The sequence below is a fragment of the Mauremys reevesii genome, linkage group 20, assembly GCF_016161935.1.
Source record: "Mauremys reevesii isolate NIE-2019 linkage group 20, ASM1616193v1, whole genome shotgun sequence".
NCBI classification, from domain to species: Eukaryota; Metazoa; Chordata; order Testudines; family Geoemydidae; genus Mauremys; species Mauremys reevesii.
This window is the reverse complement of record NC_052642.1, coordinates 16,341,687-16,360,235: the sequence shown is the minus strand read 5'-3', so window position 1 is coordinate 16,360,235 and position 18,549 is coordinate 16,341,687. Positions and strand designations below refer to the sequence as shown.

The 18,549-nt window shown below is 42.7% G+C and overlaps 1 protein-coding gene and 1 pseudogene across 18 annotated transcripts in view; one reads left to right on the top strand and one right to left on the bottom strand.

The window, feature by feature from the left end:
• MSI2 (musashi RNA binding protein 2) overlaps positions 1-18,549 on the bottom strand; it is a 388,181-nt gene that overhangs the window by 270,502 nt on the left and 99,130 nt on the right. The gene's annotated exons all lie outside the window — the stretch shown is intronic.
• On the top strand, positions 2,091-3,979 carry LOC120387298 (annotated as a pseudogene).

Below are 18,549 nucleotides of genomic sequence, written 5' to 3'. Positions count from 1 at the left end.
ACCTCCCTGCCCTCCCCCTGCTCTGCCTCCTCTCACCCCCCCTCCACCCCTCACCCCACTCCCCCCCCCTCTGCTGGGTGCTTGGTGGTCTGGTCCCCCCCCCCCCCCCCCCCACCACCCCCCCATGTTAGGGAAGCAGAAGAGGGAAGGGGGAAGGAGGGGGGGTGGGTGGGGGGGGGGGGGGGAGAGAAGGAGGCGAGGTGGTGGGAGCTTGGCTGCAATTTTTCAACCCTGTTGCACCCACGGAGTTGGCGCCTCCCTCCTGCTCGCCTCCTTACCTGAATATCAGGACAAATGGCGTCCCGATCATACATTGATTGGGGACATGGGACAAAGGATTAAATATCGGGACATGCTTGATTTTAGGAGGACATCTGGTCACCCTAGCCCCTGCTAACAGCAGCTATAGCAGTATGGCCTGGGAAAAGAGGTGGACTGTCACATAAGTCACTCCCAGGCCATTTAGGGCTTTATAGGGCAGAATCAAAACTTTAAAGTCCACCAACAGGCAGCCAATGCACATCAGGAGCACTAATGTCATATGATCCCAAACAGTAAGAAAGCTGCTACCTTCTGCACTTTAATGCCACTTTCTTCTGTATGGCCTAGCTATTTTGGAGTGGGAATGAAAAGTAAGACAGACAATACAGAAAAAGATCCCTAATGCTGGTGAAAAGAACTAGCAGATAGTATCAGACCCAACATACACTTTGAAAGTTTATGGCTGTTTACTAACTGAAAGCACAGCTAAAATGGGTACATAGAAATGCCACGTATAAAAGAACCTGATTTTATGTGTTCCATCAGACACAGAATGGGCTTGACAGAGGCATTCTAGCTTACAAAGGATACAGTGAAAAATGCATCACTCACTCCTTTTTACTTTGCCCCATAACCCGAGAACAAGGAGTCTGTTAAATTAATGGCTGGTAAATTTAGAACCAATAAAAGGAAATAGCAGCATGGATAGTCAGCCTGGGTAATTCATTTCTGCAACTATTCAACTGAAATGCAGGGGCTGGATTTATTTTTTAAAAGGGCCAGATATATTTTATGACAATAGGCAAAGTTTACAATTATGCAAATTAGTGCCTTGTCTACACAGAGGATTTGGCCTGACTGACCAGCCAAGAGGATAGCTACAACAGTGCAAATCCGCTAATATAGACTGGCAAAGCCATTATTTGTGTTGGTGGAGCTTAGTCTAGTTTCAAGCAAGAATAATAACCACTAACCGAAACTGGGTCAAGTCTCCAATACAGACAAGGCCGAAGGCAAGCAAAATTGAATCTCATGTTCCTTGCTGTAAATCTACAAGGAGTCGGAAAGGAATCCCTCCATTCCTTACAGCAAAAACACACAGGAACTTTCTCTTCATTTGAGGCATCAAGTACTAGCCTTGAGCTAAAACAGGATCCCAAACTAGGTTTGATCCAGTATTACAAACTCTTAAGGTCCTAAGGACATACACAAAGAAAAGCACAATCAATCCTGCTTCAAACCAACCAGGATGCCCCAAATAGCTGAAGCGTCAGATGCTCCTTTGATGCCTACAAGTTAACAGTTTCCTAGACAGCACTCTGGAAGCCTTAATCATGATCCCTCCAGCATAAAGACAAACATTCCAAAAGATGGCTAACAAAAAAATAAAAAAGCCACTGGCTTGTGTGTGCACACAAAGAAGGACCAGAAGACTCTTGCTATAAAATATAGTTTGTAAACTCCAATCAAGACAAGAACCTCAGTTACTGAGCCATTCTACTTAGGACTGCCTTAAATTCCAGATATTGGTACACTACTCTAACTGACTGATATAAATGGCTACAGAATTTACTACAGGGACTGTGGAACAGCTATTATTGATTAACTCCATAAATGGACACTTATTCCAGATTAAGAGTGCTGCCCTCTGAATTAGTTTAATCTGGATTTAACATGCTCTTTACCTTATTCCAGATTAATTTTCACATGCAGACAAACCCTCAGAGCCTTCCACGTTATAAAAGTGTGGGATAATTAGATTCCATTTACTTGTTCCCTGCTCCCAATAAAAAAGCCACACACTCAGGTGTGTGCTTTCAAAGTTAACCATGCCTACAAGAGAAACCAGGTTGGATTTTAGCCAACAGGCCTCTAGTAAAGTAGATAATCTCTCTATGCTTAAAGTGTAGCGGGGGAGAAATGCTGTCTCCACACAGTACCTTTGCTTTGATACTGCCTTGCCCACATCAAAACCACGTCCAATTATAATTGACACAGCCGTAACCTTGGAGCTGCAACTACTGTCTGAGCAACAAGGCTTCCGACATAGATTCCAGCCACGTTAGGCGTGTATACAAGTAGTATTAAAGTTATGCTTGGTCATAACGACGATCAAACGGTGTTACAAACACAAGGCGCTGTCTTGCAAATCAGATCCCATTGGAATCAATGATGCTTCCAAAACCGAAATCTGCCCAGTTGGCTCCATTGGATGACTAAAGACTAAGCCTTCCACCTCTACCAAGGTCAGACTCTGAACAAAAAACCTGGAGTACAGAAAAAAGTAAACATCACTCCAATTTCCAATGCTATCAAAATGTACTCTAGATACTTCCCCAAACTGTCACCACAACCATGTTTAATTTATTTATTGGGGGTGGGGGGAAGAGTGTGGGGAGGGGTATCAGAATTCAATTATTCCTTTCCTCTCTGCAATCTGGGATTCTACAACTGATGTCCAAGGATATATTTTCCTGTAGAAAATTGTCATTTACAAATAAGAATTGGCTGAAGCCGACTTGCAACTAAAGGATTTTGCCAGGCTGTGAAGAGCCCTCTTGCCTGTTGCATTTGATTTAAGATTCAGCCAAGGCTCTGGTGTCATACAAAAGAGGGAGGAAGGCAATTATTCTAAGTAATATTTGAAATCATCATAATTCTTTAGATTCAACCAAGAAAGAAAGAAAAAAGCTACTTCTTTTGGAAGCAAGACAGAAGGGTAAAATAAATAAATAAAAAAATAAATACTGTTTCAATAGATTCATTCAAAGTATTTGTAATGACAAGCAAATGCACAACATTTTAATGCCCAGACACATGTTGCAAGGTGGGAAGTGGTTTCAGAAAGCAGCTCTTTGGTAGAAAAGCAGCACAAAATTAAGTCTGCTTTTGCAATCTATGTTTTCCTGAAAAGACAGTTCAATTGCTTTGTGATACATGTTCCCCTCAGCGAATGAATACAAGTAATTTGTTGCCTTAGCAATTCTTCCAACCCTGACATGCTTAAATACGAGATTTCTTTGTCTTTCTTCTACCCATGCCACAAGCCACCCCAGGGAGCCAGTCAGTGTGAATGTCCAGAACACCAACAACTCAAGTAAGAGCATCAAGAAGATCAAGATCTCAGTGTGGCACCATCCAGCAGAAAATGTCCTGTGGCCAAGACTGGACATGATGAGCAGGTGTATCCCAGCTCCATCTTCTGCAAGATCTACACCCCAACATTCCTGCTGACAACCACCATGAGAAGTGGGGCTTGGCACTGGATGGGAAACTCAAACACACCACCCTGGCCTCCAGCACCATAGTCAAGGAAGGGGCCAATAAGGAGGTACCGGGGGTCCTAATCTTGTACCGTGTGAAGGTAAAGCTGGTTCTGTGTCAGGGTGAGGATGTACCTGTGGCGCTTCCCTTCATGCTAATGCACCTTAAGCCTCCAGAGCAATTCACTCTGTCGTGGCCCCAGTCAGCTGTCTCAGAGACGGATGTACCCATCAACGCCAATCTCATCAAATATTAAACCAACTATGGGCAGGACAACGACATTGTGTCAGAGGACTTCACCCACCTACAGCTTAAGGGGCACACGGATGATGACCATTTCTATTGTGGTTGGTGGGGAGGACTGGGCTACCCATTCCATCCCCCATCCCCTCCAGCAGCAAATATGGGCCTGATGTCTGTGGATTTCAACCATCTTATGTCTATGCTTTTTTAACTCTTCCCCCTCCCCTCCGAAAGAGGGCCCCCAAGGAATTTATTTTTCTTTTGTCCTACAGAAAAAAAGAAAGGAAAAAGGAAAAGGAAAGAAAAGAAAAGGAGGGGAAAAAAAAAAAAGCTATAACCACTCCTCCAAACTGTGTACAATTTATTATTTCACCTTTCTACCTGCTCTGCCTAGGACTATGAATTACTCCACGAATGTGAATGACTGATAGCATGTGGTTGTAACAGACATAATGGTTTGAAGGGCAGCATTTTTCAGATAATGACCTCAAAGTGCTTTGCAGACATAAAGTAATGAAAACTCACAACCACAGCGAGATAAGGGACTTCCTGAGGTCATACAGCAAGTAAACAGAGTGGGAATGTAACCCAAGAGTCCTGATTCTCAAGCCTTGTCTAGACGTGGGATTGGTGGCCAGCAATTTATGTAGCTGGGGCAGACAAGGATAGTTGTGATTTGCAATGGGGGAGCCTACCCCAATTTCAAGCATATGAAGGTTTAACCAGTGTAATTTTCAGCTTCACTGGCTTCCAGCCATTGGATGGGTGAATTGGGACTAATCCCAATTACAGACAAAGCCTAGGACTCAGGCTCTAACCAGTAAACTCTCTCTCATTAGCCAGACAGATGAGTTCTGAGGCTAGGCTTCACTGGGATAAAATAAATCCAAGTAGCAGAGATTATCCAGAGAACTGAAACCAAAAGCGTTGACCAAGAACCCCAAAATTATCACCTTATTCCAAGTGCAACATGGAAGCCAGCTACCCTCACCACCCTACTCACAGGAAGGATATCGAACACAATCTTTTACAATGCAATTTTGTAACAGAGTTCACAGAAATATTCCATTAATGGAAGTATTACAGTCAAAATCTAAGAGTACATCAGAAGAAACAAAGGGCTGGTGGTGGCAGTAAGGGTGGGAAGATGACTTGACAGCTCAGTGGTTGTAGGCAGCAGAGAAGAGGATGAACGGGTGAGTGCGTCTGGTTTTGGTATTTGTTGGTTTTTAAATTTTATGTAATTTTTTTCCCCATATAAAACCAGCACCATTTGGGGAAGAAAATTGCCATTGTTGCTCAGGAGTAATTTCAATGTAGAGACAATGAAGAGCAGAGAAAATCTTTAAGAACAGCACTTAAATTTCTTATTTAAAATTTCAAAATATCTCTAATTTCAATATTTGAATTAAATTTTTCATCCAAACAAAATTTTGCCAGGGAAATAATTTTTTTAACCAATTTTTTTTTTAAATGGTAGAGGAATGATGGTCTGGGTAAGAAGACTGTGTGAATCCATTGCAAATTAATGTTTATGAATGGTAGCACTCAGCCTCCACTCTTTCTGAATCCATGTCTTTGTTCTAAATTTCTCATCCACCGTATTCTGGAGGATTATGTACGGTTTGGAAATAAAATGCTTACGTCTGTTTGTACATTGAAGGTGTGTCTCTGTGGCTATTGCAGGAAATGATATCAGAGAGAGGGATGCAACTTTGGTTATGAAGTCTGTTAATTTTAAGTACCTGCTAAATTGTTTTGTTCCTATACTATGTTGTTGCCGCAGTTAATCAAAGCACATGACACTGTTACTGAGGAGAGTCATTTAAGGTTATAATCCCTTTATGGGCCCACGTTTTGAAAAATGTATTTGCCTTGGCAGGCTGAAATTGAGCGAGTCCTGTCCTGGTAGTGAAACGTGGTTTTAGAGAGAGGAGTTTTCTGACTTCATGCCAATTTTGCAGAGGTTGGATTATAATCAGATTGTTTTTAGCCATATTGGGTAATTCCTGGCTTAAACAATAGTCTAAAGAGTCAGTCAAAGATTAAATGCCTGTCCTATTCAATCATCTGTCATATCAACAATACATGATGTGGGATAGAAGTGAAGTGTCACCATTCGCATAGTAATGGTGCAAGTTTACAGAGTTTCCAGTTTGGAAGAGCCAGCCCCCCCACTTAATTTCCTTGAATATTTGTAATTTATCAGTGCTAATCCTAGGTTTGTTGTTTTTCCACTAGAATTATTTGATAACTTGATCCAGTGATTTTTTAAAAATAAATGGCATTTAAAGTAATTAGGGACTTTGCAACAGTCAAAGCATTTCTGAGTCTCAAAGTACAGTATCTATTCACATTTTCAAAGAAGAAAAGGTCAAATAGGAGGTTACCTATTAGAAGAATTTACGGTCAGGGTTTTAAAAAGATTGTTTTCTTACTGTTATTTTCATACAGCTTTTCTTGTTGAATCTTTCTTGTTTTGGGAAGCACGGACTATTAAAACTTCACACAGGTAAACTGTACATTTCCCCCTCAGTGATGAGGAGGTAATTTTGAGTGTGCCATTACATTTTTTAAAAACATCCCTCTAAGAAGTAAAAAGTGTGTTGAAGTTGGGGGTCACCCAACAGATGTGGTTCTTTTAGGAGTAAAAATCACCTATATAGAAGTACATGGCATCAGGGACAGAGATTATCTTTTAAAAGTCATGGAAGACGGGAGAGATTCCAGAGGACTGGAAAAGGGAAAATCTAGTGCCCACCTATAAAAAGGGAAATAAGGACAACCCAGGGAATTACAGACCAGTCAGTCTAACTTCTCTACCCAGAAAGATAATGGAACAAATAATTAAGCAATCAATTTGCAAACATCTAGAAGATAATAAGTAACAGTCAGCATGAATTTGTCAAAAACAAATTGTGTCAAACCAACCTGATATCTTTCTTTGACAGGGTAACAAGCTTTGTGGATAGGGGAGAAGCGATAGATGTGGTATATCTTGACTTAAGTAAAGCTTTTGATACTGTCTCGCATGACCTTCTCATGAACAAACTAGGGAAATGCAACCTAGATGGAGCTACTATAAGGTGGGTGCCTCTGGAGTTAGTTGTTTATAATCTCAGCTAACAGTGTGTGCATGAGACATTCATTCAGCCTTCACTTCCCAGACATTTCAATTTGACAGAGCTTGACTGGAGGACTAAGGTGTAAAACTGTTTAATCTGCATCGCAAATTGGGGAAAGTAATTTAACTTCAGAGGGAACTAATTAGACATAAAGCTAAAATGTTTCTCAGGGTATCTTTCTCTCTACATGTGTGTATATGTGTGTGCGTGTATACAAACAAAAGCATTATAGCTTGCTCACCTAAATTGCAGTTTGACATTTCATCACTCTTGGTGTCTATTGCCTTCTAAATCGGCTTAGAATTGGAAAAATTATCTTTAGTATATGCGCTGAAATATATTTCATACTCCATTGTGCTGTACATTCTGGCTACCCATATAACCTATGATTAAAAACAATAACTCACCTAATGGGGAAAGTGATCTTGTAACTAAATTACCAGAACTCTTCAGCAGAATACCAAACCAAAGGCAAGAATTCTCCAATGTTTGCTGCCTCTGGGACTCCACGAACAAGTTCCAAAAGGCTTTTTTTTTTTTTTTTTAAATGACTACAACAGCTTCTATGAAAGAGTCAACGTTTACCAAGAGCTGCCAATTATTTACTGTTCTTAGAATAGAGGAGAAAAGCATCATATCCCCATTATCACTAGGTGGTTGGCAAATGATGGTTTTTCACGGTGAGAGCTAGAGCTGTGTTTTATTTGCTATAAAACAGACACTGGAGTTTATGCACAATGGGTGAAATTCATTCCTATGCGGAGAGTCAGCACATGGCCTATGTGCCACTTATGATGTACTTAAGCACTCAGAATAGGTTTTAGGTGGGACTTAAATGGTGCACATGGCTTGTACTTGCCCTCCGCACAGGAGTGCATTTTACCCTGTCCGATTAGTATCAAGTCACAAAAACGGAGCACTGTGAAGTTTATGTATCAAGTGGCTCTTTTGGCCATGAAAACATGCTGGGCCAGATTCTTGTGCCAGTAAATCGGTGTAGCTCCACTGAGCAACAAGGGAGCTGGAGTCTGTTCTCCCTTAGGGATCTCAAACAAAACTGTCAACTTGGTTCCTGCTGCAGAGTCTTTGTGGCTACAAGTGAAAAAAATCAAGTTCTTTATTCAGTCACAGGTACAGTGGAAGCAATAGTCGCCTTAGCATCGAAGGCTTCCCCATGGCTCCCAGAGTCAAACTGTAACCCTTTTTGAGAGGGATCAGCTCTCAGAACAAGGGCCACTCATCCTCCATGCCCAAACATCCTTCGCCTCTCTGCTAACGTCACCCCAAAAAGCTGTCAGTCAATGACAACGCTGTTCTCAGTAGGAGCTGCTGGATATTGAGAACTTTGTATAGGTGCCTAAATGGGAGAACCATTCTCTTGAAAAACTGCCCCCAAATGTGGGTGTCAAGTTTTTTGTTTTGGTTTTTTTTTGTGGGGGGAGGAATCTGGTCAATTAAATTCAATGAATTTTAAAGGCTACAATGAAATTCACCAGTAAGAACTTGTCCTCTAGAGAGCCATTCACCCAACACACCGGAATTAGGTATATACCATCTCCCTCTCAGCTGTTTTCTAGTGCCCTATTCTAGTAAACAGTTTCCTGAATTACTGAAGCATTGAGGAGATGGGGCGGGGGGGAAGAATCTACTTTAAGTTTTCCTGGTTACTTTAGCTTCTTTTCACTATACGGTCTAAATAAAACTAAATTCTCCACCAAGTGCAGAAAACTTAGCTCATGAGCAGGTCTGGCTACTGTTCGACAACATTTAAATTAAGTAGGCAGTGTTGTTGTAGCCGGGTTGGTCCCAGGATGTTGAGAGAGACAAGGTGGGTGAGGTAATGTCTTTTAGTGGCCCAACTTCTGCTGGTGAGAGAGACAAACTTTCCAGTGTACATAGTGACCAGAAGAAGAGCAGCTCTCTGTAAGCTCAAAAGCTTCTCTCTCTCTCACCAAAAGAAGTTGGTCCAATAAAAGATATTACCTCACTCACCTAGTCTATCATTTAAATAATCTCGATTTAGTTATTTTTATTTCTATTGCAGTAGCACCTCAGGACCACAAACAGGCGTTTGGAGCTCCAATTCAACTCGGCACCATGGGTAGGATTTTCAAAAGTGCCAAAGAGATTTAGGGGCCCAAGTCCCACTGGAAAATAATACGACTCGTGCTCCTCTGTCAACGAGCCTTTTTTTTTTTTTTTTTAAATGTCACCTTGAACAAAGAGCACAGATAAGGCTCTCTGCCCCCAGAGGCGGCTCTATGTTTTTTGCCGCCTCAAGCACGGCAGGCAGGCAGGCGGCGCGCCTGCAGGCAGTCCGCTGCTCACGCGGATTCAGCAGTATGCCTGTGGGAGGTCCGCCGGTGCTGCACCATCCATGTCCCCGCTGCCGAATTGCCACCGAAGCTGCGGGACCGGCGGACCTCCCGCAGGCACACCGCCGAAAGCCAGCCTGCTGCCCTCACAGCGACCGGCGGGTCGCCCCCCGCGGCTTGCCGCCCCAGGCACGCACTTGCTATGCTGGTGCCTGGAGCCGCCCATCTGCCCCAGAGACCTCATAATCAAAGATACTGTAAGACTATTTAGTGGGAATGCATCATTGACTAGCCATTACCAAGGTTTACTGATGTTGGTGATTAAATTATACTGCACTCCTGCAATGAAATGAGATCTGCCAAGAAAAGAAACTACGACTACAGAAACTTTGTCCTACAGTAAGGCGTACGTTTGTCAGGGACTGTGTTTATAGAGGACATGTTCACAGGCGACTTGGAAGCAAGGATCTACAAGTTGTATGCATAGGAAGGGCCCGTTCAGCTAGAGCTAGAGAAAATATGTCAAGCTGAGAAACTTGAGCCGTGGAGCTTTCCAAAACATACTGTAAGGGAGCACAGCTATTATCTGTCCGAGCTTTAGAAAGTAAAGAAGGGCTAGCAAAGAGAAAGGCTCTGTACCGAAGTTGGATTTGACTGCGAAAAGCAATTTCTGCTCACACACACAGTGGGACAGATCCTCAGCTGCTGTCAATTGTCACAGCCCCATTTGAAAGGAGTGGAGCTATGACAACTTACACAGGATCTGCTCCCAGTGTGGAGCGACCTCTTGAATGATAACCACAAAGGCCAAGATTTTCCAACCTGCATGCCTAAAGTTAGATTCCGGAATCTATACCGAGGCGCTTGAGTGACCTCATTGTTTTCCCCAGCTTCTGTTGATTCAAAAATCTCAACCAAGAATTGTTCCCCATGTTTGTGTGATTAAAGTTATAACCATCCCAATTAAAATCCATAATCTCAGAGCAAAGACGTCAGGCAAAACTGAATATGCGTCTTCGATTGTTGACATATTTGCATACAGCTGCAGCTTTCTGCCTACAAAACAGCAGTTCTCGGGCACTGCAGAGCCAGGCAGAAGCGCTCACACTTTGCTCACTTGGGAAAGACCTAATGGCTCAGGGAGTAGGTAACAAGAGACTGGGGACTTTCACCGCTAGGGCATGTCCGACCAAACATTGTTAACAGCTAATGGCTGTTCTCGTCAAAAAATATATGGGAGGTCTCAATCCCATTCCTAGTCAGCAGGTGTCCACATCACAAATAGCACTGACTGGCAGCTGAAAGATGGCAGGAAAAAATGTGACTGCATCTACAGTAGAGGAGGGTAGTCCTATCAGGTTAGGGTTAGCACCACTACCCCATCCGGCACCTGTTTAATAGTTAGAGGGGCTTTTACAGCACTGTCAACCCAGTGCTTTTCCAAGCACACACCTGCAAACAAGATAAATAGAAAGAAAAAAACTATTTGGGGGCAGATAGGTCAGAGGCCAGTGTGAAAAGAAATCAGAACACAGAGTCAGATATAACTGGAAACAAATCTCCTCCTCCTGTTCTTCAAGGGTTCATATTTTCCCCAAGCTGCACACACAAACAAACCCCTGCAAAAAAGTTTGTGGCTCGTACAGTGCAGGATGACATATTTTAAGTAGACCACTAGTTAGTAATCAAATAGCTTGTGTCAACTATTGTTTCATAATAACCCTGTCCAGTGTCAACACTGTGTTAAGATTCTAGTCAGTATTCTGACAAGAAAAGAAAGCTTCGTAGGGGCGGGAGGGGGGGAGAGAGAGAGAATGTTTAAAGCAATTTACCTCCCTCCCAAACTACTCCAGATGATTTCTCAAAAAGAACAAATGGAAACTTTAACCCTTAGCCTTGATTAATTTCATCTACATAATATAGATGCACATGGCAATCAGTTACTGATGAGCAAGTTTTCCTTAATCTGCTGAGCAAAGCTGATATCTATGCAACACTCCACTTGGTTTTTTCAAAAGGATGATCTTTTCATCTGATGCGAGACCACTGAGCTCTTGAGAAATGCCTGTCTTTTCCTTGCCATGGCTTTTGAAACAGACTTCTCTGCATCCCCGTACAGGGAAATATCACTTTTTTCTTTCATCTTTTTATTTTCCTGGGGGATTAGGTGTGTTGCAAGAAGCATCATATCACTCCAACCTTCCCCCACAATGGGGAAAGAAGTGTCCTCCCCCATCAGAAATCCTTCTGGCCACTCAAGAAACAGTATGGTTGTGACTTTAAAAGCTGAACGAATTCTCCTTCTGCCTGCTGGTCAAGCAGCCATGATGGCCTCAAGAATGAGACAAGCATGTGAATCAGGAGAAGACACCCGCAGTTTACACAGAGCAGTGAAATACTTTACTTAACCTTCAGCCAGCCTTAACCCGGACAGTGGCCTTAGTCTAACAGATAAAGATGGTGACTAAAACACAAGATAGGAACTCAAAACTCTTGGCTTCTACCTCCCAGCTGTGTTCTCTATTCACTTTGTGACCATGGGGGCAAATCTATAGGCTTGACTCTGAAAGATGCTTTGGTGGAGTGGGGCCACAGTGCACAACATTTAAGCACAAATTTAACTCCAAGCATGTGAGAAAGCTCCACTGCTGGATCAGGGTCAGACTGCACAGCACCCAGAGGCGGATTATAGTTTTGTGGGGCCTTGGGCCAGAGCAAGTGGAGGCCCCTCCCTATCCCTTCCACCTGCAGTCCCCCGCACCCCCGGCACTCCTGCCGGGGAGTGGGGTCAGAGGATGAGGGCTTCCCCCACCTGCTTGGCACTCCTAAAGGGGAGCAGGGTCGGGGCACGGGGACTTGCCCTGTTTCCCGGCAGGAGTGCTAGGCGGACAGAGTGGGGTCAGGGCATAGGGACCCCCATTTTCTGGGGCCCCCCAATTGGCCAGGGCCCCTGGGCATGGACCCCGTTGGCCCAGTGACTAATCCTCTACTGATAACACCTTGCAGAATCAAGCCCTTTGTGCCTAAGTTTCCATGCCTATAAAAAGGTATGGGGGTAGGCGGATATGTATAGTCTACCCAAGCATGTTGTGAAGCTTCATTCAATAAGATGTCTAAACCGCCAAGAGCCTGATTGGAAGGTTCTGAAAAACTGCAAGATATTATTGTTGATCTTATTATTTATTATTATTATTATTAAAGAAGTTTATTTTTATATATATTGTTCTGAGCTAAGATGATCATACCAAGAAAGAGAGAAATCAGCCAGACTCCAAAACAATATATTATTTCTCCTTTATATCAATGTCTTACTGTACATGACTTTTTTTGTGCTAGTAACATTTCTATAAATCCTCATATACAGAAAGCTTTGCTTTCAGAGTGGGGAAGAAAGCGGCAAACAAAATACTACTAATCAAAAGAAACTCATGTCTCCAGTAACATAACTAAATATGTAATGTCACAGGTGTTTTATAGCCAGAATGTCGGTTCCATTTAGATCATTTTTACAAACCCAGCATGAAATATTTCCCCCAGTACTGGAAACCATGGTTTGGAATCAATGGTTTATTGAAACAGAGAGGCAGTCAGGGAACAGCGGTAACTGCTGACCAAAACTTTGAGGACTCGTTTCTCAGCTTTATGCCAGCAAGTCAATATCTGGGAAACAGGTTAAGATGCACAGTCCTACGCTGCTGGCTTGAAAGTTCATCTGCCTGCAAATCACAGGTACTGTAGAGGGAGGCAGGAAGGGAGCGGGGTAAAGACACATGGGAAGAGAGAGGTATGATCAGTGTTAATAAACAAAGTTAAAGCAATGCATACTGTCAGCCCACTAAGCCATTAGAGACTTCAGTATAAAGACGCCTGAGAAGTGTGCAGTTGGCAAACAAGCCACTCTCCCCATCCCTCACACATACTGTCCTATAACATACTGTAGTTGTCTCCACTGAGTAACACCAAGCAGTCTTCTTGTAACTGAAAACTAAATACTTCAATAAAATAATACCTAGATCTTGTATTGCACTTATCAGATGACCTTAAAGTGCTTTACAAAAGCGGGCAGCATCATTATCCACATTTCACATGTGAGGAAACACAGCAGCACAGACAGGGAAAGTGTCTTGCCCAAGATCACCAAGCAGACCAGTGGCAGAACTGGGAATAAAACCAAGGTCTCCTGAGTCCCAGTCCAGTGCTCTGTACACTAGGCAACCCACCCACGGACTGAGTGCACAAACGTAAGCAATTCACTCACATTAGGCAACCAGCACAATTTTATCAGTTCACTCGCGCTGTGCAGTTTGGTATCCACGCCTGTTCTGCCTGCAGAATGCTCTCACTTCCTGGTTTGCAGGTCCTTCTTGCCTGAAGAACCCCAGAATCCATTAAACCTCTGGGACTTACAGCTGGGGCACTTCAAAGTCTTGGGAGAACCATGATAAAAGATTCCAAGGCAGAAAGGTCCCATCGCCCTTCAGAGTTCAGTTCAGATGGAAGTGAGACCCTCCAAACAATGAGCACAAGCTTCCGCTGAAGTTAGGGAAGTGGGATGTGGATTTGAATGGTCTGGAGGGATGAGGATTGGACCAGAGAGGAGGAATGATGTGGGGTTGGCAAGGAAAAGTTAACCTAGAGGGGAAGAGGTGGGGAGCAGAGGGGGAGAGATAGGTAGTGAGGATGGGAGGGTGCCGAGGGCTGCAGGACCAGTGAAAAGCATTTGGGATCTTTGAACTTGCAGTCTTTTATCAAAGGGCAACAGGTTTGAGCTGTGCAAATGTAAATAGGATCTGAACAGGTGGAAAAGACAGAAGGCAGGAAGAGAACAGGACGAAAGGAGGGGAAAGCAGAGAAAAAACAGCAGTTCTGTCTCCAGAAAAAAGGGACAGGGGAGTGAGTGGGGAGGAGTGGAGGGGGGGAGGGAGAGGGGAAAAAAATCACACCAAAAAAATTATTATAGAAAATCAAGTTTGAATGACCCACGGAATATATATTTCTAGTTAAAACTAAATGTCTTGATGCCAAATGAAAACTCCAGGTCACGTGACCTCTGGCAGAATTAAACTCACTGGTCATCATCATCAGGGGCTCATGGAGTTAGTCAAACAGTTTTTTTCTTTCATTAAGAGGAAAAACGCCAATGCTTCACTGCTTCTATGTTCCTACTGGGAGAACCAGAGACTGGGATTCCTTACCTTAGCATAGGGTGACCAAACTTTCTGATATTATCCCAATATTAGGGGCTTTGTCTTATACAGACAACTATACCCGCTGCCCCCGGGGGGGAAAAAAAAAAAAAAAGGAGTCCCAATTTTTCCACACTTGCTATCAGGTCACCCTACCTGGGTTCCCCCACTGTCAAATTTGCCTAAATTAAGGAGTACCATATATGCATAGCCTGATAGATATAATATCTCACACACACACACACCCCGCAGGTATCACCCATATACAACAGACATGCATACACACCATCACAAATCTAAAGAACTCAAGCTATACACTGCGTTAATAGATATAATATTATACACACAACACAGTGAATGCATATGCACCACTCATATACAGATATGCATGCATACACAAACTAAGGAGATGATAAATGTACCGTATTTCCAGATGCATCATACCACATATTCAATGCATGCACTGCCTGTACACAGCACATATATGTATACACACCCTCTCACACATACCCAGGTTGAAGCCAGACGTCAATTGGCCTGCACAAGTCTGTTTTCAAAGCATATTAATGGGTAGTGCCCAATGTTGAAAGATTTATTGTTCGGAATGATATCTGCTACATGTTGCTTTGTCTCCTAATTGCAATTAGCTTTGCCTTCAGAAGGATAGGAGTCTAATAAATCAGTTATCTCCAGGAAGAATTGATTTTAAAGTTGTTAGCATTGTAAAGCATAGTATTTGGTAACAGAATTCTTAAAAAAAAAAGAATCTAATCTGTGTGTACGTTTGCATTTGGATTGCATAATATATGTAGTGTGACTCAGTGCCTAGTTTTTAAACGAGACTGTCACTAATCGAGACACATGCCCTCTCAACATGTTAAAGAAAATGAAAATTAAGCCCAATTGAGCTATTTTGCCCATTAGCAGGGCCCAACACCCCCAGTTTTTTTCCTTCCCCTGTTTGGAGTTACACAGACAAGCATTTTACATGAGTGAAGGGATATTAACCCTGACCGAATTCCAACTCGGACAATTAAATTCTGCCTACCTAAGCCCCTCCTGCAGACACGCTAAGACACACTGAGCTGTGTTGTTAACCAGACAATATATTCACTCCACGGGTGGCTGTGTAACAGCCAATATCTCTCCATATGGATAATTCTTGCAATGTATGAGTTTGGTGATCCTGTGGGATGAAAGTTGCTTGTACAATAATCATGATGATGGCCCAGATAACCCATCGCAGGAAAAGCTGTCATTATCAGAGCTCAAATACTATCATTCAAAACTCTCCTAGAAAAACAAAGATGCTCTTCTTCAAATGAGCGCACTTTTATCATTTTCCGTAGATATTTATTTTTAAAAAAACCAAACGGTGTCTATATGGCACCACATTCAAGGTGCTTTATAAAAAGATTCACTAAGGGCTTGTCTTGGGGAAAAGCTCGAAATAGCTAGTGCAAAGTAACTATTCTCTATTAGCTCTCCCTGTGGGCACTCAGTGTGGAATAAGGGTCTCCACCGGGAGCTGGTGTGGAAGAGCTATTGTGCTTTAAATTCCCACCTTTCCTATTTCACACCAACTTCCCTGTGAAGACAAGCCCTGATTCACATTCCCTGCACTGAAGCAGAAATGTGAAGTGACCTGACCTGCAGTGCACAGCTACAGATGAAATGGCAGAGCCAGGATTCAAGAATTCCAGGCTTTTCATATCAATAGACATGGGGCTCTTAACCAGTAGGTTATGTCCATATTTCTGGGGAAGTTGCAACCACACCCACCCCTTTAAAAAAATAAAATAAAAAAAAAAAAAGGTTTCTTGCCCTTATGGTTGCAGGGATAACCTTAAATATATGAACCAAGTGTAAACTGGTACAGTGATGCCTGCCTGAGTCTGCAGACAGCCTGAAACAATAGCCCTAAGACAGGGGCGGTCAATCTAGTAACCACCCTGTCCTCCTTATATTGCTAAATAAGATGCTGCATGGGTGGGAGGCTGAGGAGAAGGAGTTCCCGGTGTGGAAGAGGGTGTCCTGTATGAAAGGTTAAGGGCCACTGTACTGGACCAGAACTCCTCTGTTAACCCAAGAGAAACATCAACTGTTACTTCACAGAGCCCTGCCTTTCTCTGCACCCTGATTAGACACATCCCCAACTTTGAACCTGCCTGACTACAAGTGTCTCTCACTTAAAAAAACACCACCACCACATACACAATACTGTAAGGTAACGGACAATACCACCCATGAGAGCACATGACAACACTGACGTCAGGATAATTTTGCACCACATCTCTGTCTAAATTCATCCGCTTCGGCATTTTGCTGACCCCAGGAAGAATCTCCTCGTTCGACACTGAGAAAAGTGGGCAGAGATTGTGGATTAAAAGTAAATTGCTGTCATGTTGCCAGTCTTGTCACTGCTTTCCCTCCCCAAAGCTATCAAATCACAGAACTCCAGGAATCATTGATGGGTGTCATTTTTATTCACTAGCTTAAGGATGACCAACAGGGTCTCCTAAGTTTTGTTCCTGACCTCCCCTAAGATACACAGTATACTGTTCAGGTGTCATACTGCCTCCCAGAGCAGGGGCTGCTAGAACTAAGTTTCTCAAGATTGCCCTATTTATAAACTCCAACAGGTCAGCAATAATAATGTTACTGAAAATAAGACATTAGCTGCAATTACTCTCCTTCCTCTCCCTTCCCCACCCCTGTAGCTCTGGTACACAGCAAATACTATTAGGTTGGTATTCTTATGGGTTTGTGGGACCTGAATCAAGCCACTGTAACGTTACACGAAAGATCTCCCAGTAAAAGTCTAAATCATCCAGATGACTGGATCTCTGCCTTTATAGTAAGGGATTGTCCATGCTGGGGAGTTGTCCTGATCACAGCCATCAATGGCCAGGCTTTGGTATACAGTAGAATAGAGGTCAGCAACCTTTCAGAAGTGGTGTGCCAAGTCTTCATTTATTCACTCTGATTTAAGGTTTTGCGTGCCAGTCAGACATTTTAACGTTTTTAGAAGGTCTCTTTCTATAAGTCTATAATATATAACTAAACTATTGTTGTATGTAAAGTAAATAAGATTTTTAAAATGTTTAAGAAGCTTCATTTAAAATTAAAATGCAGACCGGTGGCCAGGACCTGGGCAGTGTGAGTGCCACTGAAAAGCAGCTCGCGTGCTCCCTTCAGCACCTGTGCCATAGGTTGCCTACCCCGCAGTAGAACCTCAGAATTACGAATGCCTCAGGAGTGGAAGTTGTTCATAACTCAGAAATGTTCCTAACTCTGAACAAAATGTTTTGGTTGTTCTTTCAAAAGTTTATAACCAAACATTGACTTAATACAGCTTTGAAACTTTACTATGCAGAAGAAAAAATGCTGCTTTTAACCCTCTTAATTTAAATGAAATAAGCACAGAATCAGTTTACACACCGTGTCAAATCTTTTTTTTTTTTTTTATAATTCCCCATTATGTTTTACTAGGTTTACATTTAAACACACTGCACTGTATTTACTTTTTTTTTTTTTTTTTGGTTCTTTGTCGCCACTGCTGCCTGGTTGCATGTTTCTGGTTCCAAATGAGGTGTGTGGTTGACTGGTCAGTTTGTAACTCTGATGTTCATAACTGAGGTTCTAGCATAGCTTGACCCAGAGCAAACCTCAGTGTAGACAGGCAAAACTGCTGTTTGCACCTGGGGAACTTGCCGTCAATGGTCAGCTGCATCCAAGGCAGCAAGTACTCCATTCCTAATTACACGATAGACCAAGATCTGTGACTAAGTCAGGTGTTTCAAAACAAGGCTAGAGTCTTTGAGCTTTTCTACACAAAAAGTCAGGAGAAGAGCTATGGCAAGAGTCTCTGAAGACAACACTGTTCTGGAAGAGTCACCTGTGAATTGTGAATGTCTGCGCACGCGCACAAGTCCCTCCACTTCAGCACATAAAAAACAACAACAAATCTCATGGAGGTTTCGCCTTTAAAAAAAAAATACATTTAAAAAGAATCTGTACCAAAATTTCTGCACAGGAGAAGATTTTTAAATCAGAGAGAAATAAAACTCTGAAATTAGAAGCTGGTAATGAAAAGGCGGATGGAAACTGCCCCCAGAGAATAAAAAGGAAGTTGTAGAGTCCTTGTCTAAAGAG